Source organism: Mobula hypostoma, chromosome 11, assembly GCF_963921235.1.
Source record: "Mobula hypostoma chromosome 11, sMobHyp1.1, whole genome shotgun sequence".
In the NCBI taxonomy this organism is placed as follows: domain Eukaryota; kingdom Metazoa; phylum Chordata; class Chondrichthyes; order Myliobatiformes; family Myliobatidae; genus Mobula; species Mobula hypostoma.
This window is the reverse complement of record NC_086107.1, coordinates 92,580,338-92,605,746: the sequence shown is the minus strand read 5'-3', so window position 1 is coordinate 92,605,746 and position 25,409 is coordinate 92,580,338. Positions and strand designations below refer to the sequence as shown.

Below are 25,409 nucleotides of genomic sequence, written 5' to 3'. Positions count from 1 at the left end.
GTTAACAAATTTCACGACATATGCCGGAGATATTAAATCTGATCCTGATTCGGAAAAACATGCAGAAATGGTCAAGAGCTCCAGGCCAAACACCAGACTGGGGAAGAAATGTGATCTAAGTGACTTTGACTGTGGAATGATTGTCGGTGCTAGATGGGGTGGTTGGAGTATCTGAGAAACTGCTGATCTCTTGGGATTTTCATGCACAACAGTCTCTAGAATTTACAGAGAATGGTGTGAGAACCAGAAAACATCCAGTAAGCAGCATTTCTGAGGGTGAAAATTCCTTGTTGATAAGAGAGGTCAGAGGAGAATGGCCAGACTGGTTCAAGCTATAGTGATTTTAATAACCATGTGTTACAACAGTGGTGTGCAGGAGACCAAATCTGAATCAGCGCCATGTTGATGCCTAGTGGTTAGCAATGCTTTACGGTACAGGCGACCTGGGTTCAATTCCCACCTCTGCCTGTAAGGAGTTTGTATGTTCTCCCTGTGACCACGTGGGTTTACTCCATGTGCTCCTGTTTCCTCCCACAGTCCAAAGAAGTACCAGTTGGTAGGTCAATTGGTCATTGTAAATTGTCCCGTGATTAGGCCAGGGTTAAGTCGGGGATTACAGGGATGCATGGCTCGAAGGGCCAGAAGGGCCTATCTGCACTGTATCTCAATAATAAAATAGGCCTTGAAGTGGATGGCCAACAACAGCAGAAGACCACAGACATACACTCACTGGTCATTTTATCAGGTACGGAAGGCATCTAATAAAGTGACTACTGAGTGTATGTCACCTCTCAAGAACACAGAATTACAACAGAACCCATAAGACTCCTCCAGCCTTTGTCAGTCCATAAGACAATGCGAATCTCATCCACGTTTTCACCTGATCTCAGTATCTCCTGATATCCCCGGTGTCCAAGATCTCCGATTTGAACATCCTCAACACTGATTAGACTGAAGGAGAGAATTCTGCAGACTCATTGCCCTCTGAGAGAATTTCTCTTCATCTGAATCATAAACTATCAGCTTCTGAACATATTGAGATATAGCACTGAATGGTCCCTCCTGGGTTCAGCCGTGCCACCCAGCCCCTGATTTAATCCCAGCCTAATCACTGAACAGTTTACAATGACCAACCTACCAATAGGTTTTTAGACTGCAGGAGGAAACCCACGCGGTCACGGGGAGGTCCTTCAGATCAATTAACGGAGCCATTAACCTCCTAACCCATACGCCTTTAGCATGAGGGATGAAAGGCGGAGCACCCGGAGGAAACCCACGCGGTCACAGGGAGAACGTGCAAGCTCCTTATAGACAGCAGTAGGAAGTGAACCCAGGTCACTGGTGTTGAAATTGTGTACCGCTAGCCGCTATGCTACTGTTAACCATATAACCATATAACAATTACAGCACAGAAACAGGCCATCTCAGCCCTTCTATTCCGTGCCAAACTCTTACTCTCACCTAGTCCCACCGACCTGCACTCAGCCTATAACCCTCCATTACTTTCCTGTCCATATAGCTGTCCGATTTAACTTTAAATGACAACATCGAACCTGCCTTAACCACTTCTGCTGGAAGCTCGTTCCACACAGCTACCACTCTCTGAGTAAAGAAGTTCCCCCTCATGTTACCCCTAAACTTTTGCCCTTTAATTCTCAACTCATGTCCTCTTGTTTGAATCTCCCCCACTCTCAATGGAAAAAGCCTATCCACGTCAACTCTATCTATCCCCCTTATAATTTTAAACACCTCTATCAAGTCACCCCTCAACCTTCTACGCTCCAAAGAATAAAGACCCAACTTGTTCAACCTTTCTCTGTAATTTAGGAGATGAAACCCAGGTAACATTCTAGAAAATCTTCTCTGTGCTCTCTCAATTTTGTTGACATCTTTCCTATAATTCGGTGACCAGAACTGTACACAATACTCCAAATTTGGCCTTACCAATGCCTTGTACAATTTCAACATTACATCCTATACTCAGTGCTCTGATTTATAAAGGCCAGCATATCAAAAGCTTTCTTCACCACCCTATCCACATGAGATTCCACCTTCAGGGAACTATGCACTGTGCGCCCCCAGTTTTATACACGATCAGCGTCCTACAGTCTGGGGGAAACGGTCTAAACCTCTCCTTATAACTCAGGCACACCAGTCCTGGTAACATCCTCGTGAATCTTCTCTGCAACCTTTTGAGTCTAATGGCATGCTTCCTATCGCTGGATGACCAGAACTACACAGCAAGTATGGCCTCACCAGCATCTTGTACAGTTGTAACATAATGTCCCAACTTACAATTCAAATCCTCCATTCTAGTAAATTCCTGGTGATTTTCTGCACCCTCTCTGATGTTGGAAAGGGATAATTATTAGTCTGATCACACTGGGAAGAGTAGACTTCCTCGAGTTCTCTCGACACGAGGATATCATCCAGTCCACACACATTTCAGAGACATTGAGTACAACAGCACAGAAACCCTTTGGCCTACCTAGTCCATGCCGAACTGTTATTCTGCCTCGTCCCATTGGCCTGCACCTGGATCACAGGCCTCCATCCATGTATTTATTCAAACTTCTCATAAATGTTGCAATCTACCACTTCTGCTGGCAACATACATCAGAGTTGCTGGTGAACGCAGCAGGCCAAGCAGCATCTGTAGGAAGAGGTGCAGTCGACGTTTCAGGCCGAGACCCTTCGTCAGGACTTCTGCTGGCAACTCGTTTCACGCTCACACCACACTCTGAGTGAAGAAGTTCAGGCCCTCCATTCAGGTCCGCTCTCTTACCACCTGCCTCCAATCGCACCTTCATTTCCATCTGACGCCTGCCCAAATCCCTTCTGAAATCTTCGATCACCTCCATTTCCATCAACAAAACCCAAGCCACCTCACAAAGAAGCTCTTCCTCACATCCACCTCATGGACCTTCCCCTAAGCCTCAAGTCTTCCCCCCTCCCCATTCTTTGCAGGATTAACTGAAGATCAGATTTAAAGATTAGCTTTATTTGTGACATGTACATTGAAACATACTGTGAAATGCGTTGTTTGTGTCAACAATCAACACCATCTGAAGATGACCTAGCACAAGCCCACAAGTGATGGAAACATAGCCTGCCTACAACTTACTAAACCTTACATCTTTGGAACGTGGGAGGAAAGCAGAGTACACGAAGGTAACCCACACGATCATAGAGAGAATGTACAAAATCCTTACTGACAGACGTGGGAATTGAATCTCAGTCGCTGGCACAGACGAGTGTTATGCTAACTGCTACACTACCATGTCACTCAATGACACCCAAGAGCAAGACAATTACTTTATCAATCCTCCCCAAACATCATAATCTAGCTCACATTTATCCAATATATCCTCTACTCTTACGAGTTATGAGCATGTCTTATGAGGAAAGGATGAGTGAGTTAGGGCTTTTCTCTCTGGAGTGAAGAAGGATGAGAGGTGATTTGATAAAAGTCTACAAGATGATGAGAGCATAGATTGAGTGGACAGCCAAAGACTTTTTGTCCCAGGGCAGAAATGGCTAATACCAGGGGACATCATTTTGAGGTGGTTAGAGGAAATCACAGGGGAAAATTCAGAGCTAAGTTGTTTTTGCACAGGGAGTGGTGGGTACGTGAAGCACTCTGCCAGTGTGGTGGTGGAGGTAGATATATTAGGAGCATTTAAGAATCTTATGGTTGATAGAAAATCATGTGGTTGATAGAAAAATGGAGGGCTTTGTGGGAGGGAAGGGTTAGATTGATCTTAGAGCAGGTTAAATGGTAGGCAAAACATCGTGGGGTGAATCGCCTGTCCTGTGATGTAATGTTCTATGTTGTATTCTGTGTTCTAACTTCCTTTGTTCTGAGGAATCTCAGCTGCTAAGTCTCTCCTACACCCTCTTAAGGACGTCTCCATCCTTCTGATGACGAGAGCTACATGGAATCCTCCAGCTATGACCTAACCTGTCACAACATGCACTGGCATTGTCGGAACCCACGTGCAGAGGAAAGATGTACAAATGGTGACCAAAACATTATTCATATGAATTCCAAAAGAACATGGTTTTCTTGGCCAAGCGACACTGTGATACGTAACATTCTCAAAACTAGGACCCCGTGATTAGCAATAATTGGGCATCCACTAAATAATACAAGGAACACGGAATCCCCAAACCTCTCAAGATAAACTTAACAAGTTTAAGCAGAAAGCACCAGGAGACCACATTACAAAGAATGAATCATTCGACAAAACCACATCAAATCTAAATGATTACCGACTCTTGCTAAACAACAATTAACCAATTCAGTTGCTCAAGAAACCCTAGACCCCAATGCTCTCCAGCACCCCGCACAGGGCAGAAGAGCTCATTGCAGAACTGGACCGTCAAGGCTGAACTGAATTTTTCCCCTTTGTTACTCAGCACCTTCTGTTTTAAATTGCAAACTCCCAGATACATTGCCAATTGTTTCTCAACAGAATGTGTCTTGCCGTGATCAAATCTCTACGCACAGAGCTCACAGATGATGAACTGTGGAATAAAGTTGAAATTATTTCACTTTCTGTCCCATTTCACTTGTCAAAATACGCTCGAACTTCTTTGTATGAAATTCCATCTGCTACTTGTCAGCCCATTCTGCCAGCCTATGTCAATAACGTCCTATTAACTGCATCTACCACTGATGCCAGCACAGAAGTTAAACTGCAGTATAATTGTCATGACATCAACAGAAAACCACACCACAGGTTATTTAGAAGCTACAGCATGTAAGGAGCTCCTTCGACCAGGAATTATGTTGCTTCCTGAGCCTTGCACTGTTAGTAAGACATAAGACATATGAGTTATATTAGGGCCTTCAGCCCATCAAGTCTGCTCTACCATTCCATCATGGCTGTTTTATTCTCCCTCTCAACCCCAGTCCCTGCCTTCTCCCTGTAACTTTTGATGCCCTGACTAATCAAGAACCTATCAACCATGGATGAGTCCGCGAAGGTGCTGGTGGAATTCCACAGGTCTGATAGCATCAATGAAAGGAAGTGGACAGTTGGTGTTTCAGACTGAGATTAATGTTTTGTTGCTGTAGTTATTACCTTTGACACTGTGTACATAACATCTATTGATGCTTCTGGACACATCTTCAGTGATGTTTCTGGAATCATCGGGTGTTTCGGGTCTTTCAACATCATACAACCTCCTCCAGGTGACCCAGCCGGGGCTGATCAGACCCCAGCTTGTGTCCAGATGGCCAGTTACTTATGACTCTGTGGCTCCCCTCTTTTGAGCCACAGCCATCTTGAGGCCCTCTCTGCCACATCGGTGGTACTGCGGATGGCTCTCCTCTTCCTCTCTCCCTTGATGCCCAAAATGCTGATGGCTCTAACTAAAGAACGGGCTACGAATCTCCTACAACCAGCCTCCACTGGGAGACACCTCGCTCTCCAGCCAGCCTGCTGACTAACAATATTTGTTGTCATGACTTGCAGCTTCCTATCAACCCCTCCCTTCGCCGTTGCCTCCAGAATTTGGTTAACATCTTCATCAAACTGCTTCCACAGTGAAGTCATGTTAGCTGCAGGCCATTTGATCTGCCTCCTGTTAGATTTCATGTGCGAGGGGTTAGTTTGCAACACTTGGAGGTTCCGGGCACTATGGGGACTTTTGCACAGTACTGTATTTGTCAACATGGAGCACGCTTGTAAATCTGGCGGGAGCAAAGGATGGGAGTGGAGCATCCTCGGAGGGGTGTGGGACAGGTGGCATAGAAGGAGTGCCAGGGGCAGGGGGTGCCGTGAGCGCAGATACTCTCAGCTCTGAGTGACCGGGCAAGGTCATTTGATTCCAAATAACTGGTGTATTGATCACTACAGAATGTCTCTCTGGTGCTTCCCGCTCCCTCCCCCTTTTCCCAACGGTGATTCCCCTCTCCCTGCCCCCTTCCCACTCTCAGTCCAGAATAGAGACCCACATCAGAATCAGGTTTATCATTACTCACATATGTCATGATTTTTTTTGTGACAACAGTACAGTATAATATGTAAAATTACTGCAGCGTTGTGCAGAAGTCTAAGGCACCCTATCTATATACAGTGCCCATAAAAAGTATTTCCCCACCCAGGAAGTTTTCATGTTTTATTGTTTTACAACATTGAATCACAGTGGATTTAATTTGGCTTTTTTGATGCTGATCAACAGAAAAAAAAGTCTTTCATGTCAAAGTGAAAACAGATGAAAACAGATCTCAACAAAGTGATTCTAATCTAATTATAAATATAAAACACAAAATAATTGATTGTTACCCACTTCAAGTCAGTATTTAGTAGATGCAACTTTGGCAGCAATTACAGCCTTGAGTCTGTGTGGATAGGTCTCTATCAGCTTTGCACATCTGGACACTGCAATTTTTTCCCCATTCTACGTTACAAAACCGCTCACGCTCTGTCAGATTGCATGCGGATCAAGAGTGAACACCACTTTTCCAAGTCCAGCCACAAATTCTCAATTGGATTGAGTTCTGGGCTCTGACTTGACCACTCCAGGACATTAACTTCGTTGTTTTTAAGCCATTCCTTCATAGCTTTGTCTTTATGCTTTGGGTTATTGTCTTGCTGGAGAACAAATTATCTCCCAAGTTGCAATTCTCTTGCATACTCCATCAGGTTTTCCTCCAGGGTTTCCCTGTATTTTGCTGCATTCATTTTACCCTCTACCTTCATAAGCCTTCTAGGGCCTGCTGCAGTGAAGCATCCCCACAGCATGATGCAGCCACCACCATGTTTCACGGCAGGGGATGGGGTGTTTTTGATTATGTGCAGTGTACAGCTTATGCCAAACATAGTGTTTAGTCTGATGGTTAAAAAGCTCAATTTTGATTTCATCAGATTATAGAACCTTCTTCCAGCTGTCTTCAGAGTCTCTCACATGCTTCTGGCAACCTCCAGCTGAGATTTCATGTAAGGTTCTTTCAACAGTGGCTTTCTCTTTGCCTCTCTCCCATAAAGCTGTGACTGGTGAAGCAACCGGGCAACAGTTGTTGTTTGCACAGTCTCTCCCATCTCAGCCACTGAAGCCTGTAACTCCTCCAGAGTTATCATAGGTCACTTAGTGATCTCCCTCACTAGTCCCCTTCTTGCATGCTCTGTCAGTTATCGAGGATGGCCTGCTGTAGGCAAATTTACAGCTGTGCCATACTCTTTCCATTTCTTGATGATTGACTTAACTGTACTCCAAGGGATATTCAGTGACTCGGAAATTTTCTTGCACCCATCTCCTGATTTGTGCTTTTCAATAGCCTTTTTGTGGAGTTGCTTGGAGTGTCCTTTTGTCTTCATGTTGTAGTAATTGCCAGGATACTGACTCACCCGCAGTCGGACCTTCCAGGTACAGGCGTATCTTAACTGCGGTCAATTGAAACACCTTGACTGCACACAGGTCTCCAAAAACAAATCTCCACTGAATTAATTAAGTGACTTCCCAAGCCAACTGGTTGCACCAGTGATGATTTGGTGTGTCATCTTGAAAACTTACGCAACCAATTATTTTGTGTTTTATATTTGTAATTAATTTAGATCACTTTATAGAGATCTGTTTTCACTTTGACACAAAAGTCTTTTGCTGTTCATCAGTATCAAAAAAGCCAAATAGAATCCACTGAGATTCAATGTTGTAAAACAATAAAACATGAAAACTTCCAAGGGGAGAGTGTGTAAATACTTTTTACAGGCACTGTATATAAGCTGTGACTTTTCAACAGCACTGTACCTCTTGTTCTTTCATGATGGGGCCTCTCATTCCATTCCACAGCTCACAGAGAGCTGGGATTTAGGGATGAGTGAACTTTGACCTCTCCATCATTGGTGACCCTTTGAATGACACCGAGCAAGCGGTGCTCGGAAAAGGCCATCTCAGCCCTTCCATTTGCCATCTTCAGCCAGGCAGTGTCAGGGTTAATCCTGTTTGAGGTAGAAGCAATGTGGAGGCCAGGTGGGTCCAGCTTCAATGGAAGAAGCCACAGTGTGGATCAGGCTCAGTGTAGACACAGTTCAACCAACGGAGGTGAGGACAACCTAGGTTAGATGGCAATGGTGATAAATCAATGTATTGAGTACAGGAGGCGGGATCTTATGTTGAAGTTGTATAAGACATTGGTGAGGCCTAATTCAACGTTTTGTGTGTAGTTTTGGTCACCTACCTGCAGAAAAGATGTAAACAAGGTTGAAAGAGCACAGAGAAAATTTACAAGGACGTTGCCGGGTCTGGAGGACCTGAGTTATAAGAAATATTGAATAGGTTTGGACTGTATTCTTTAATATGCAGAAGATTGAGAGGGGACTTGAAAGAGATATACAAAATTATAAGGGGTATAGACAGGGTAAATGCAAGCAGGCTTTTTCCACTGAGGTTGGGTGAGACCACAACCAAAGGTCATAGGTTAGGGATGAAAGGTGAGAAGTTTAAAGGGACTACTACTACTACGTCGACTCAGGCCTAGGGGGCAAGTTTAAGGGGAACATGAGGGGAAACCTTTTTACTCAGCAGGTTGTGAGAGTGTGGAACGAGCTGCTAGCACAAGTGGTGGATGCAATTTCTATTTGAAAGGTTGAGAGAAGTTTGGATAGGTGTGTGGATAGTAGAGATATGGAGGTCAATGGTCTGGGTGTAGGTAATGGGAATAGGCGGTTTGAAAGGTTTCAGCATGGACTAGATGGGCCAAAGGGCTCTTTCTGTGCTGCCTTTCTCTATGACTCTAACCCCAGTTAAGGGGCAGAGGTGAGCTTGATAGAATTTAACAGAGACACTGGCATGGCTCGATTTCTTGGGCAAAGTCAAAGTCAAAGTAAACTGATTATCGAAGTATGTATATGTCACCATATACTACCTTAAGATTCATCTTGCAGACATTTACTAGAAAACAAAGAAATGCAATAGAATTTATGCAAAAGTGTCAAAAAACAAAGAATGACAATGTGAAAAAGAAGACAAAAAGAAGTAAATATAAATAAAGTAAAAAAGTAAATAAATAATACTGAGAACATGAGTGTAGGGCCATTGAAAGTGAGCTTGTAGGCTATGGAATTAGTTCAGTTCTGAGATGAGATGACTGAAGTTATCAGATTAGTTTAGGAGCCTGATGGTTGCAGGATAAGAAAACTCACCAGCAGATATCTTGATTGATCTTATAAATGGAAAAATAAGAAAAGGAAAGTTTCCATTTATATTCATCGAGTTGATGTGCAGAGAGTAATGAATTCATAGAGACTTTACACAGGTTTAGTGAGTTGTGCGAATTTAATTGGAATTTTAATGGAGGGCCACGAGTGGGGATAATGTGCAAAGGCCAGGGTGACGGTGACAGAACACGCAGAACTTGCTCAACGAAACCAAAGGAGAGCAGCTACAGTGAGAGGGTAGGGAATCGATTGAGGAGGCATCGAGGTGAGGGAGGGGGAAAGGAAGCACAGATATAAGGAGACGGGAGGGGGGAGGGTACACAGAGGGGGAGAGGGGAGAATATTCATACAAGGGGAGGGGCAAGTGTGTGCATGAGAGGAGAGGGGGAGAGGGTATGCACAGAGAAAGAGGGGAAGGGGTACATGTAAAGGGAGAGGGAAGAATGAGCAAAGGGAGAGGGGAGAGTTTACACACAAGGAGAGAGCAGCGTGTGTGCATGTACAATAAGAGAGGGGAAGAGAGTGTACACACAAGCAGAGGGGGGAGGGGGAGAGGGAAGAGAGGGCACACACACGGAGAGAGAGGAGGGAGCGTACACACACGGAGAGAGAGGAGGGAGCGTACACAGAGAGAGAGAGGAGGGAGTGTACACACACGGAGAGAGAGGAGGGAGTGTACACACACAGAGAGGAGGGAGTGTACACACACGGAGAGAGCGGAGGGAGTGTACACACACGGAAGGAGAGGAGGGAGTGTACACACACGGAGAGAGAGGAGGGAGAGTACACACACGGAGGGAGAGGAGGGAGCGTACACACACGGAGAGAGCGGAGGGAGTGTACACACGTGGAGGGAGAGGAGGGAGTGTACACACACGGAGAGAGCGGAGGCAGTGTACACACACGGAGGGAGAGGAGGGAGTGTACACACACGGAGAGAGCGGAGGCAGTGTACACACACGGAGGGAGCGGAGGGAGCGTACACACACGGAGAGAGCGGAGGGAGTGTACACACACGGAGGGAGAGGAGGGAGCGTACACACACGGAGAGAGAGGAGGGAGCGTACACACACGGAGAGAGCGGAGGGAGCGTACACACACGGAGGGAGAGGAGGGAGCGTACACACACGGAGAGAGAGGAGGGAGCGTACACACACGGAGGGAGAGGAGGGAGCGTACACACACGGAGAGAGCGGAGGGAGTGTACACACACGGAGGGAGCGGAGGGAGAGTACACACACGGAGAGAGCGGAGGGAGTGTACACACACGGAGGGAGAGGAGGGAGCGTACACACACGGAGAGAGAGGAGGGAGTGTACACACACGGAGATAGAGGAGGGAGCGTACACACACGGAGAGAGAGGAGGGAGCGTACACACACGGAGAGAGAGGAGGGAGCGTACACAGAGAGAGAGAGGAGGGAGCGTACACAGAGAGAGAGAGAGGAGGGAGTGTACACACACAGAGAGGAGGGAGTGTACACACACGGAGAGAGCGGAGGGAGTGTACACACACGGAAGGAGAGGAGGGAGTGTACACACACGGAGAGAGAGGAGGGAGAGTACACACACGGAGGGAGAGGAGGGAGCGTACACACACGGAGAGAGCGGAGGGAGTGTACACACACGGAGGGAGAGGAGGGAGCGTACACACACGGAGAGAGCGGAGGGAGTGTACACACACGGAGGGAGAGGAGGGAGTGTACACACACGGAGAGAGCGGAGGGAGTGTACACACACGGAGGGAGCGGAGGGAGAGTACACACACGGAGAGAGCGGAGGGATGTACACACACGGAGGGAGAGGAGGGAGCGTACACACACGGAGAGAGAGGAGGGAGCGTACACACACGGAGAGAGAGGAGGGAGCGTACGCACACGGAGGGAGAGGAGGGAGCGTACACGCACGGAGAGAGAGGAGGGAGCGTACACAGAGAGAGAGAGGAGGGAGCGTACACACACGGAGAGAGGGGAGGGAGTGTACACACACAGAGAGGAGGGAGTGTACACACACGGAGAGAGCGGAGGGAGTGTACACACACGGAAGGAGAGGAGGGAGTGTACACACACGGAGAGAGAGGAGGGAGAGTACACACACGGAGGGAGAGGAGGGAGCGTACACACACGGAGAGAGCGGAGGGAGTGTACACACACGGAGGGAGAGGAGGGAGCGTACACACACGGAGAGAGCGGAGGGAGTGTACACACACGGAGGGAGAGGAGGGAGCGTACACACACGGAGAGAGCGGAGGGAGTGTACACACACGGAGGGAGCGGAGGGAGAGTACACACACGGAGGGAGAGGAGGGAGCGTACACACACGGAGAGAGCGGAGGGAGTGTACACACACGGAGGGAGAGGAGGGAGCGTACACACACGGAGAGAGCGGAGGGAGTGTACACACACGGAGGGAGAGGAGGGAGTGTACACACACGGAGAGAGCAGAGGGAGAGTACAAACACGGAGAGAGCGGAGGGAGTGTACACACACGGAGGGAGAGGAGGGAGCGTACACACACGGAGAGAGAGGAGGGAGTGTACACACACGGAGAGAGAGGAGGGAGCGTACACACACGGAGAGAGAGGAGGGAGCGTACACACACGGAGAGAGAGGAGGGAGCGTACACAGAGAGAGAGAGGAGGGAGCGTACACACACGGAGAGAGAGGAGGGAGTGTACACACACAGAGAGGAGGGAGTGTACACACACGGAGAGAGCGGAGGGAGTGTACACACACGGAAGGAGAGGAGGGAGTTTACACACACGGAGAGAGAGGAGGGAGAGTACACACACGGAGGGAGAGGAGGGAGCGTACACACACGGAGAGAGCGGAGGGAGTGTACACACACGGAGGGAGCGGAGGGAGAGTACACACACAGAGAGAGCGGAGGGAGTGTACACACACGGAGGGAGAGGAGGGAGCGTACACACACGGAGAGAGAGGAGGGAGTGTACACACACGGAGAGAGAGGAGGGAGCGTACACACACGGAGAGAGAGGAGGGAGCATACACACACGGAGAGAGAGGAGGGAGCGTACACAGAGAGAGAGGGGAGGGAGCGTACACACACGGAGAGAGAGGAGGGAGTGTACACACACAGAGAGGAGGGAGTGTACACACACGGAGAGAGCGGAGGGAGTGTAAACACACGGAAGGAGAGGAGGGAGTGTACACACACGGAGAGAGAGGAGGGAGAGTACACACATGGAGGGAAAGGAGGGAGCGTACACACACGGAGAGAGCGGAGGGAGTGTACACACACGGAGGGAGAGGAGGGAGTGTACACACACGGAGAGAGCGGAGGGAGTGTACACACACGGAGGGAGAGGAGGGAGTGTACACACACGGAGAGAGCGGAGGGAGTGTACACACACGGAGGGAGCGGAGGGAGAGTACACACACGGAGAGAGCGGAGGGAGTGTACACACACGGAGGGAGAGGAGGGAGCGTACACACACGGAGAGAGAGGAGGGAGCGTACACACACGGAGAGAGAGGAGGGAGCGTACACACACGGAGGGAGAGGAGGGAGCGTACACGCACGGAGAGAGAGGAGGGAGCGTACACAGAGAGAGAGAGGAGGGAGCGTACACACACGGAGAGAGAGGAGGGAGTGTACACACACAGAGAGGAGGGAGTGTACACACACGGAGAGAGCGGAGGGAGTGTACACACACAGAAGGAGAGGAGGGAGTGCACACACACGGAGAGAGCGGAGGGAGTGTACACACACGGAGGGAGCGGAGGGAGAGTACACACACGGAGAGAGCGGAGGGAGTGTACACACACGGAGGGAGAGGAGGGAGCGTACACACACGGAGAGAGAGGAGGGAGTGTACACACACGGAGAGAGAGGAGGGAGCGTGCACACACGGAGAGAGAGGAGGGAGCGTACAGAGAGAGAGAGAGCAGGGAGCGTACACACACGGAGAGAGAGGAGGGAGTGTACACACACAGAGAGGAGGGAGTGTACACACATGGAGAGAGCGGAGGGAGTGTACACACACGGAAGGAGAGGAGGGAGTGTACACACACGGAGAGAGAGGAAGGAGAGTACACACACGGAGGGAGAGGAGGGAGCGTACACACACGGAGAGAGCGGAGGGAGTGTACACACACGGAGGGAGAGGAGGGAGTGTACACACACGGAGAGAGCGGAGGGAGTGTACACACACGGAGGGAGAGGAGGGAGTGTACACACACGGAGAGAGCGGAGGGAGTGTACACACACGGAGGGAGCGGAGGGAGAGTACACACACGGAGAGAGCGGAGGGAGTGTACACACACGGAGGGAGAGGAGGGAGCGTACACAGAGAGAGAGAGAGGAGGGTGTGTACACACACGGAGAGAGAGGAGGGAGCGTACACACACGGAGAGAGAGGAGGGAGCGTACACACACGGAGAGAGAGGTGGGAGCGTACACAGAGAGAGAGAGGAGGGAGCGTACACACACGGAGAGAGAGGAGGGAGTGTACACACACGGAGAGAGAGGAGGGAGTGTACACACACAGAGAGGAGGGAGTGTACACACACGGAGAGAGCGGAGGGAGTGTACACACACGGAAGGAGAGGAGGGAGTGTACACACACGGAGAGAGAGGAGGGAGAGTACACACACGGAGGGAGAGGAGGGAGCGTACACACACGGAGAAAGCGGAGGGAGTGTACACACACGGAGGCAGAGGAGGGAGTGTACACACACGGAGGGAGAAGAGGGAGTGTACACACGCGGAGAGAGCGGAGGGAGTGTACACACACGGAGAGAGAGGAGGGAGCGTACACACACGGAGAGAGAGGAGGGAGTGTACACACACGGAGAGAGAGGAGGGAGCGTACACACACGGAGAGAGAGGAGGGAGCGTACACACACGGAGGGAGAGGAGGGAGCGTACACAGAGAGAGAGAGGAGGGAGTGTACACACACGGAGAGAGAGGACGGAGTGTACATGCACGGAGGGAGCGGAGGGAGCGTACACACACGGAGAGAGCGGAGGGAGTGTACACACACGGAGGGAGAGGAGGGAGCGTACACACACGGAGAGAGCGGAGGGAGTGTACACACACGGAGGGAGAGGAGGGAGTGTACACACACGGAGAGAGAGGAGGGAGAGTACACACACGGAGAGAGAGGAGGGAGTGTACACACACGGAGGGAGCGGAGGGTGTGTACAAACACGGAGAGAGAGGAGGGAGTGTACGCACACACACAGAGGAGGGAGTGTACATACATGGAGTGAGAGGAGGGAGTGTACACGCACAGAGAGAGAGGACGGAGTGTACACGCACGGAGGGAGTGGAGGGAGCGTACACACACGGAGGGAGTGGAGGGAGCGTACACACACGGAGAGAGAGGAGGGAGTGTACACACAAGGAGGGAGAGGAGGGCATGTACACACATGGAGAGAGAGGAGGGAGTGTACACGCATGGAGAGAGAGGAGGGAGTGTACACACACACGGAGAGAGAGGAGGGAGCGTACACACACGGAGGGAGTGGACGGAGCGTACACACATGGAGGGAGAGGAGGGAGTGTACACACACACGGAGAGAGAGGATGGTGTGTACACACACGGAGGAAGAGGAGGGTGTGTACACACACGGAGGGAGCGGAGGGAGAGTACACACACGGAGAGAGCGGAGGGAGTGTACACACACGGAGGGAGAGGAGGGAGCGTACACACACGGAGAGAGAGGAGGGAGTGTACACACACGGAGAGAGAGGAGGGAGCGTACACACACGGAGAGAGAGGAGGGAGCGTACAGAGAGAGAGAGAGCAGGGAGCCTACACACACGGAGAGAGAGGAGGGAGTGTACACACACTGAGAGGAGGGAGTGTACACACATGGAGAGAGCGGAGGGAGTGTACACACACGGAGAGAGAGGAAGGAGAGTACACACACGGAGGGAGAGGAGGGAGCGTACACACACGGAGAGAGCGGAGGGAGTGTACACACACGGAGGGAGAGGAGGGAGTGTACACACACGGAGAGAGCGGAGGGAGTGTACACACACGGAGGGAGAGGAGGCAGTGTACACACACGGAGAGAGCGGAGGGAGTGTACACACACGGAGGGAGCGGAGGGAGAGTACACACACGGAGAGAGCGGATGGAGTGTACACACACGGAGGGAGAGGAGGGAGCGTACACAGAGAGAGAGAGAGGAGGGAGTGTACACACACGGAGAGAGAGGAGGGAGCGTACACACACGGAGAGAGAGGAGGGAGCGTACACACACGGAGAGAGAGGTGGGAGCGTACACAGAGAGAGAGAGGAGGGAGCGTACACACACGGAGAGAGAGGAGGGAGTGTACACACACGGAGAGAGAGGAGGGAGTGTACACACACAGAGAGGAGGGAGTGTACACACACGGAGAGAGCGGAGGGAGTGTACACACACGGAAGGAGAGGAGGGAGTGTACACACACGGAGAGAGAGGAGGGAGAGTACACACACGGAGGGAGAGGAGGGAGCGTACACACACGGAGAAAGCGGAGGGAGTGTACACACACGGAGGGAGAGGAGGGAGTGTACACACACGGAGGGAGAAGAGGGAGTGTACACACGCGGAGAGAGCGGAGGGAGTGTACACACACGGAGGGAGCGGAGGGAGAGTACACACATGGAGAGAGCGGAGGGAGTGTACACACTCGGAGGGAGAGGAGGGAGCGTACACACACGGAGAGAGAGGAGGGAGTGTACACACACGGAGAGAGAGGAGGGAGCGTACACACACGGAGAGAGAGGAGGGAGCGTACACACACGGAGGGAGAGGAGGGAGCGTACACAGAGAGAGAGAGGAGGGAGTGTACACACACGGAGAGAGAGGACGGAGTGTACACGCACGGAGGGAGCGGAGGGAGCGTACACACACGGAGAGAGCGGAGGGAGTGTACACACACGGAGGGAGAGGAGGGAGCGTACACACACGGAGAGAGCGGAGGGAGTGTACACACACGGAGGGAGAGGAGGGAGTGTACACACACGGAGAGAGAGGAGGGAGAGTACACACACGGAGAGAGAGGAGGGAGTGTACACACACGGAGGGAGCGGAGGGTGTGTACAAACACGGAGAGAGAGGAGGGAGTGTACGCACACACACAGAGGAGGGAGTGTACATACATGGAGTGAGAGGAGGGAGTGTACACGCACGGAGAGAGGGGACGGAGTGTACACGCACGGAGGGAGTGGAGGGAGCGTACACACACGGAGGGAGTGGAGGGAGCGTACACACACGGAGAGAGAGGAGGGAGTGTACACACAAGGAGGGAGAGGAGGGCGTGTACACACATGGAGAGAGAGGAGGGAGTGTACACGCACGGAGAGAGAGGAGGGAGTGTACACACACACGGAGAGAGAGGAGGGAGCGTACACACACGGAGGGAGTGGACGGAGCGTACACACATGGAGGGAGAGGAGGGAGTGTACACACACACGGAGAGAGAGGATGGTGTGTACACACACGGAGGAAGAGGAGGGTGTGTACACACACGGAGAGAGAGGAGGGAGAGTACACACACGGAGAGAGAGGAGGGAGTGTACACACACGGAGGGAGAGGAGGGTGTGTAAACACACGGAGAGAGTGGAGGGCATGTACACACATGGAGGGAGAGGAGGGAGTGTACACACACGGAGAGAGAGGAGGAAGTGTACACACACGGAGAGAGCGGAGGGAGTGTACACACACGGAGGGAGAAGAGGGAGCGTACACACAGAGAGAGAGAGGAGGGAGTGTACACACACGGAGGGAGAGGAGGGAGCGTACACACACGGAGAGAGAGGAGGGAGTGTACACGCACGGAGGGAGCGGAGGGAGAGTACACACATGGGGAGAGCGGAGGGAGTGTACACACACGGAGGGAGAGGAGGGAGTGTTCACACACGGAGAGAGAGGAGGGGGTGTACACACACGGAGAGAGAGGAGGGAGTGTACACACACGGAGAGAGAGGAGGGAGTGTACACGCACGGAGGGAGCGGAGGGAGAGTACACACATGGGGAGAGCGGAGGGAGTGTACACACACGGAGGGAGAGGAGGGAGTGTTCACACACGGAGAGAGAGGAGGGGGTGTACACACACGGAGAGAGAGGAGGGAGTGTACACACACGGAGAGAGAGGAGGGAGTGTAAACACACGGAGAGAGAGGAAGGAGTGTACACACACGGAGAGAGAGGAGGGAGTGTACACGCATGGAGAGAGAGGAGGGAGTGTACACACACGGACAGAGAGGAGGCAGTGTATACACACGGAGAGAGAGGAGGGAGTGTTCACACACGGAGAGAGAGGAGGGAGTGTTCACACACGGGGAGAGAGGAGGGAGTGTACACACACGGAGAGAGAGGAGGGAGTGTACACGCACGGAGGAAGAGGAGGGAGCATACGTACGTGGAGAGAGGAGGGAGTGTACACACATGGAGAGAGAGGAGGGAGTGTACACACATGGAGGGAGAGGAGGGTGTGTACACACACGGAGAGAGAGGAGGCAGTGTACACGCACGGAGAGAGAGGAGGGAGTGTACACACGGAGAGAGAGGACGGAGTGTACACACACGGAGAGAGAGGAAGGAGTGTACACACACGGAGAGAGAGGAGGGAGTGTACACGCATGGAGAGAGAGGAGGGAGTGTACACACACGGACAGAGAGGAGGCAGTGTATACACACGGAGAGAGAGGAGGGAGTGTTCACACACGGAGAGAGAGGAGGGTGTGTTCACACACGGGGAGAGAGGAGGGAGTGTACACACACGGAGAGAGAGGAGGGAGTGTACACGCACGGAGGAAGAGGAGGGAGCATACGTACGTGGAGAGAGGAGGGAGTGTACACACACGGAGAGGGAGGAGGTTGTGTACACGCACTGAGAGAGTGGAGGGAGTGTGCACGCACGGAGAGAGAGGAGGGAGTGTACACACACGGAGAGAGAGGAGAGTGTGTACACACACGGAGAGAGAGGAGGGAGTGTACACGCACGGAGGAAGAGGAGGGTGTGTACACACACGGAGAGAGAGGAGGGAGAGTACACACACGGAGAGAGAGGAGGGAGGGTACACACACGAAGAGAGAGGAGGGAGTGTACACACACGGAGCGAGAGGAGGGTGTGTACACACACGGAGGAAGAGGAGGGTGTGTACACACATGGAGAGAGAGGAGGGAGTGTACACACATGGAGAGAGAGGAGGGAGTGTACACACATGGAGGGAGCGGAGGATGTGTACAAACACGGAGAGAGAGGAGAGAGTGTACTCACACACGGAGAGAGAGGACGGAGTGTACACACATGGAGAGAGAGGAGGTAGTGTACACACACGGACAGAGAGGAGGCAGTGTATACACACGGAGAGAGAGGACAGAGTGTACATACACGGAGAGAGAGGAGGGTGTGTTCACACACGGAGAGAGAGGAGGGAGTGTACACACACGGAGAGAGAGGAGGGAGTGTACACACATGGAGAGGGAGGAGGGTGTGTACACGCACTGAGAGAGTGGAGGGAGTGTGCACGCACGGAGAGAGAGGAGGGAGTGTATGCACACGGAGAGAGAGGAGGGAGTTTACACACACGGAGAGAGAGGAGAGTGTGTACACGCATGGAGAGAGAGGAGGGAGTGTACACTCACGGAGAGAGAGGAGGGAGTGTACACGCACGGAGAGAGAGGAGGGAGTGTACACACACGGAGAGAGAGGGGGGAGTGTACACACACGGAGGGAGAGGAGGGAGTGTACACACACGGAGAGAGTTGAGGGAGTGTACACGCACGGAGAGAGAGGAGGGATTGTATGCACACGGAGAGAGAGGAGGGAGTGTACACACACGGAGAGAGAGGAGGGAGCGTACACATACGGTGAGTGGGAAGAGTGTACAAGCAAGGCAAGAATACACTGAAGGGGAGAGGGGAGTGCGTATACTCTGGGGAGGGGAGTCTGAACACTCAAGAGAGAGGGGAGTGTGTAAACTCAAATGGAGAGGGAAGTGTACACTCAAGGGAGAGGAGAGTGTGTACACTTAAATGGAGGGGGAAGTGTGTACACTCAAGGGTAGAGGGGAGTATGTACACTCAAGCAGGTTGTGTGTGTGTTTACTCAAGGGGAGAGGTGTGTGAGTACACTCACAGAGAGAGGGAGGACTGTTCACTCAAGGGGAGAGTGGAGTGTGTACTCTCAACGGGTTGGGGAGTGTTTACACTCAAGGGGAAAGTGGACAGTGCACTCTCAAGTGGGTTGGACATGTGTTCATTCAAGGGGAGAGGGGTGTGAGTACACTCAAGGAGAGAGAGAACTGTGTACAGTCAATGGAAGAGGGGACCGTGTACATTCATGCGGAGAGTGGAGTGTGTACACTCAAAGGCAGGGGGAGTATGTACACTCAAAGGGAGAGCAGATTGTGTACAGTCAAGGGAAGTGGGGAGTGTGAACATTCAAGGGGCAAGGGGTCTGTGTACAGACAAGGGAGAGGGTACTGTGTACACTGAAGGGGAGTGGGTAATGTGTACACTCAAGGGGAAAGGGGAGCGTGTACATTCATGGGGAGAGGGGAGTATGTACACTCAAGAAGAGGGGGCAGTGTGACCTATCAAGGGGAGAGGGGAGTGTGTACACTCAAGGAGAGGGGAGTGTGTACACTCAAGGGGAGAGAGGACTGTGTACAATCAAAGGGAGGAGGGACTGTGTACATTCAAGGGAGAGGCGTGTGTGTTCACTCAAGGGAAGAGGGGAATGTGAACACTCAAGGAGAGAGCTGAGTGTTTACACTAAATGGGAGGGTGTAGTGTGTACACTCAAGGGGACAAGGGAGTGTGTGCATTCAAGGGGGGAGGCGAGTGCGAACACTGAATGGGAGAGGGGAGTGTGTATGCTCAAGGAGAAAGGGGAGTGTATATACTCAAGGGGAGAGGGGACTGTGTGCACTCAACAGGAGCGGGGAGTGTGTACACTCATGGGGAGAGGGGAGTGTGTAAACTCAATGGGAGAGGCGAGTGTACACTCAAAGGGAGAGGGGAGTGTGTACACTCAAGGAGAGAGGGAAGTGTGTACAGTCAAGGGAAGAGGGGAGTGTGTACACTCAAGGAGAGAAGGGAGTGTGAACAATCAAGGGGCGAAGGGACTATATACACTCAAGGGAAGAGAGGAGTGTGTTCACTCAGGGGGAGAGGGGACCGTGTACACTCAAGGGGAGAGGGGTGTGTGTACACTCAAGGGAGAGATGGGACTGTGTACACTCAAGGGGAGGGGGGTGTGTGTACACTCAAAGGGAAAGGGGAGTGTGCACACTCAAGGAGAGAGGGGAGTGTGTACACTCAAGGAGAGAAGGGAGTGTGAACAATCAAGGGGCGAGGGGACTATATACACTCAAGGGGGGGTGTGTACACTCAAGGGGAGAGGGGAATGTGTACACTCAAGGGTACAGGGAGTGTGTACACTCAAGGGGAGAGTGGAGTGTGTACACTCAAAGGGAGAGGGGAGTGTGTACACTCAAAGGGAGAGGGGAGTGTGTACAGTCAAGGGGTTGAGGGGACAGTGAACACTCATGGAGAGAGGGGAGTATGTACACTCAAGGGGAGGGAGGAGTGTGACCAATCAAAGGGAGGGGGGACTGTGTACATTCAAGGGAGACGGGAGTGTGTACACTCAATGGGAGAGGGGAGTGTGTACACTCAAAGGGAGAGGAGAGTGTGTACCCTCAAGGGGAGGGGGAGTGTGTACACTGAAGGGGAGGGGCGACTGTGTACACTCAAGGACAGAATGGGTGTGTACAGTCAAGGGAAGAGGGAAATGTGAACACTCAAGGAGAGAGGGACTGTGTACACTCAAGGGAGAAGGTACTGTGTACAACGAAGGGGAGTGGGGAATGTGCACACTCAAAGGGAGAGGGGACTGTGTACAGTCAGGGAGAGAGGGGAGTGTGTACACTCAAGGGGAGAGGGGTGTGTGTACACTCAAGGGGAGGGGGGAGTGTGTACACTCAAGGCGAGAGAGGAGTGTGTACAGTTAAGGGGAGGGGTGAGTGTGTATGCTCAATGAGAAGGGAGTGTGTACACTCATGCAGAGAGGGGAGTGTGTACACTCAAGAGGAGAGGGGAGTGTGTACACTCAAGGAGAGAGGGTACTGTGTACATTCAGGGAGAAAAAGGAGTGTGTATAGTCAAGTGGAGGGGACTGTGTACAGTCAGGGAGAGAGGGGAGTGTGTACACTCAAGGGGAGAGGGGTGTGTGTACACTCAAGGGGAGGGGGGATTTTGTACACTCAAGGCGAGAGGGGAATGTGTACAGTTAAGGGGAGAGGTGAGTTTGTACACTCAAGGAGAGAGGGTACTGTGTACACTCAGGGAGAAAGGGGAGTGTGTATAGTCAAGTGGAGGGGACTGTGTACAGTCAGGGAGAGAGGGGAGTGTGTACACTCAAGGGGAGAGGGGTGTGTGTACACTCAAGGGGAGGGGGGAGTTTGTACACTCAAGGCGAGAGGGGAATGTGTACAGTTAAGGGGAGAGGTGAGTTTGTACACTCAAGGAGAGAGGGTACTGTGTACACTCAGGGAGATAGGGGAGTGTGTATAGTCAAGTGGAGGGGACTGTGTACAATCAGGGAGAGAGGGGAGTGTGTACACTAAAGGGGAGAGGGGTGTGTGTATTTTCAAGGGAGGAGGGGACTGTCAACACTCAAGTGAACGGGAGAGTGTGTACACTCAAGGCGACAGGGTTGTGAGTACACTCAAGGGGAGAGGGGAGTGTGTACACTCAAGGGGAGAGGGGAGTGTGTACAGTCAAGGGAAGAGGGGGATATGTACACTCAAGGGGAGAGGGGAGTGTGTACACTCAAGGTGAGAGGGCACTGTGTACACTCAAGGTGAGCGGACACTGTGTACACTCAAGGGGAGAGGTGAGTGTGTACACTCAAGGTGAGGGGGAGTGTATACACTCAAGGGGAGAGGGGAGTGTATACACTCAATGGGAGAGAGGAGTGTGTACACTCATACAGTGAGGGGACTGTGTACACAAGGGGAGAGGGGAGTGTGTACACTCAATGAGAAGGGAGTGTGTACACTCAAGGGGAGAGGGGAGTGTGTACAGTCAAGGGAAGAGGGGGACATGTACACTCAAGGAGAGAGGGGAGTGTGTACACTCAAGGGGAGGGGGGAGTGTGTACACTCAAAGGGAGTGCGGAATGTGTACACTCAAAGGGAGGGAGAGTCTGTACACTCGAGGGCAGAGGGGAGTGTGTACACTCAAGGGGAGAGGGGAGTGTGTACACTGAAGGAGAGGGGAGTGTGTACACTCAAGGGACAGGGTACAGTGTACACTCAAGGGGAGTGAGGAATGTTTACACTCAAGGAGAGAGGGTACTGTGTACACTCAGGGAGAAAGGGGAGTGTGTATACTCAATTGGAGGGGACTGTGTACAGTCGGAGAGAGGGGAGTGTGTACACTAAAGGGGAGATGGGTGTGTGTACACTCAAGGGGAGAGGGGAGTGCGTACACTAAAGGGGAGAGGGGAGTTTGTACACTCAACTGGAGGGGATTGTGTACACTCAAGGATAGAGGTGAGTGTGTAAACTCAATTGGAGGGGTCTGCGTACACTCAAAGGCTGAGGGGACTGAGTAGAGTCAAGGGAAGAGGGGACTGCGTACTCAAGGGGAGAAGTGCTGTCTACACTCATGTGGAGGGGGAAGTGTGTACACTCAAGGGGAGGGGGAGTGTGTACACTCAAGGGGAGAGGGGCTGTGTACACTCAAAGGGATGGGAGTGTGTTCACTCAAGGAGAGAGGGGAGTGTGTACACTCAAAGGCAGGGGGGAGTTTGTACACTCAAGGAGAGAGGGGAGTGTGTACAGTCAAGGGAAGAGGGGACTGTGTACCCTCAGGGAGAGAGAGGAGTGTGTACACAAGGAGAGTGGGGAGTGTGTGCACTCAAGGGGAGGGTGAGTGTGTACATTCAAACGGAGGGGGGAGTGTGTACACTCAAGGAGAGAGGGGAGTGTGTACACTCAAAGGCAGGGGGGAGTTTGTACACTCAAGGAGAGAGGGGAGTGTGTACAGTCAAGGGAAGAGGGGACTGTGTACCCTCAGGGAGAGAGAGGAGTGTGTACACAAGGAGAGTGGGGAGTGTGTACACTCAAGGGGAGGGTGAGTGTGTACATTCAAACTGAGGGGGGAGTGTGTACACTAAAGGGAAGAGGGGATTGTGCACACTCAAGGGGAGAGAGGACTGTGAATCCTCAAGTGGAGAGGCGAGTGTACACTCAAGGAGAGAGGGGACTATGAACACTCAAGGGAGAAGGTACTGTGTACACTGAAGGGGAGTGGGGAATGTGTACACTCATGGGGAGGGGGGAGTGTGTACACTCAAGGGAGAGGGTATGGTGTACACTCAAGGAGAGTGGGGAATGTCTACACTCAAGGTCAGAGGGGGCTGTGTACACTCATGGGGAGAGGGAAGTGTGTACACTCAAGGCGAGAGGGGAGCGTGTACACGCAAGGGGAGAGGAGAGTGTGAACACTCAAAGGGATGGGTGTGTGTGTACACTCAAGGGGAGTGGGAAATGTGTACACTCAAGGGGAAAGGGGACTGTGTACACTCATGCGAAGAGGGAAGTGTGTAAACTCAAGGGGAGAGGGGTGTGTGTACACTCAAAGGGAGGGGGAGTGTGTACACTCAAGGGGAGAGGGGAGTGTGTACACTTAACGGCGGGGGGAGTGCGTACACTAAAGTGGAGAGGGTAATGTGTACACTCAAGGGTAGAGGGGAGTGTGTACACTTAAGGGAAGTGGGGAGTATGAACACTCAAGGGGCGTGGGGTCTGTGTACATACAAGGGAGAGGGTACTGTGTACACTGAAGGGGAGTGGGGAGTGTGTACACTCAAGGGGATAGGGGACTGTGTATACTCAAGGGGAGAGGCGAGTGTGTACACTGAAGGGGAGAGGGTAGTGTGTACACTAAATGAGAGAGGGGAGTGTGCAGACTCAAGGGGAGAGGGGAGTGTGTACACTAAATGAGAGAGGGGAGTGTGTACACTGAAGGGGAGAGGGTAGTGTGTACACTAAATGAGAGAGGGGAGTGTGCAGACTCAAGGGGAGAGGGGAGTGTGTACACTAAATGAGAGAGGGGAGTGTGTACACTGAAGGGGAAAGGGTAGTGTGTACACTAAATGAGAGAGGGGAGTGTGCAGACTCAAGGGGAGAGGGGAGTGTGTACACTAAATGAGAGAGGGGAGTGTGCAGACTCAAGGGGAGAGGGGAGTGTGTACACTAAATGAGAGAGGGGAGTGTGTACACTGAAGGAGAGAGGGTAGTGTGTACACTAAATGAGAGAGGGGAGTGTGTAGACTCAAGGGGAGAGCAGAGTGCGTTCACTCAAGGAGAGAGTTAACATCCAGTTCATTATGGGTTAAGCCCTCCCAACCATTCAGCACATCTACTTGAAGCACTGTCAGAGGGAAGCAGCTTCCACCATCAGCAAAGCTATTGCCCCAAGCCGTGCTCTTTTCTCGCTGTTGCCATCAGGTAGAAGATATAAGAGCCCCAAATCTCGCATCACCAGGTTCAAGAACAGTTGCTACACCTCTACCATCAGGCTCTTGAAGAAAGGAGGGTAACTACACTAATCTATTGAGATGTTCCCACGCCAATGATCTCACTTTAAGGACTCTTTATCTTGTTATTTCATATTCATTATTTATTGCTATTTATTTATACTTGTACTTGCAGTTTGTTGTCTTCTATGCTCTTGCTTTTTCATTGATCCTGTTTTAGTTACTATTCCATAGATTTGCTGAGTATGCCATAAAAAACAATCTCAGTGTTGTACGCGGTGTCATATATGTACTCTGATAATAACATTCACGTTGAATTAGAACTTTATAGTGGGGAGACTGTACGCAAGAGGGGAGAGAGGAGTGTGTAGGCACAAGGGGTGATGGGAGAGAATGTATGCACACGGAGAAAGGGGCGTGAGTGTATGCACAAGGGAATGGGGAGCATACACACAAGGGGAGAGATTGTACACACATCGGGAGAGAGGAGAGATTGTACAAACAAGGGGAGAGATTGTACACACAAGGTGAGAGATTGTACACATGGGGAGAGATCGTACACACATCGGGAGAGATTGTGCACACGAAGGAGAGAGGGGAGAGATTGTACACACAAGGGGAGAGGGGAAATTGTACACACAGGGACAGGGAAGATTGTACACACAAGGGGAGAGGGGAGATTGTACACACAAAGGGAAAGGGCAGATTGTGCACAAAAGGGAGAGAT

At 51.7% G+C, this 25,409-nt stretch overlaps 1 protein-coding gene across 1 annotated transcript in view; it reads right to left on the bottom strand.

Annotated features, from left to right (window-relative positions):
• syt3 (synaptotagmin III) overlaps positions 1-25,409 on the bottom strand; it is a 146,292-nt gene that overhangs the window by 119,619 nt on the left and 1,264 nt on the right. The window lies entirely within an intron of this gene.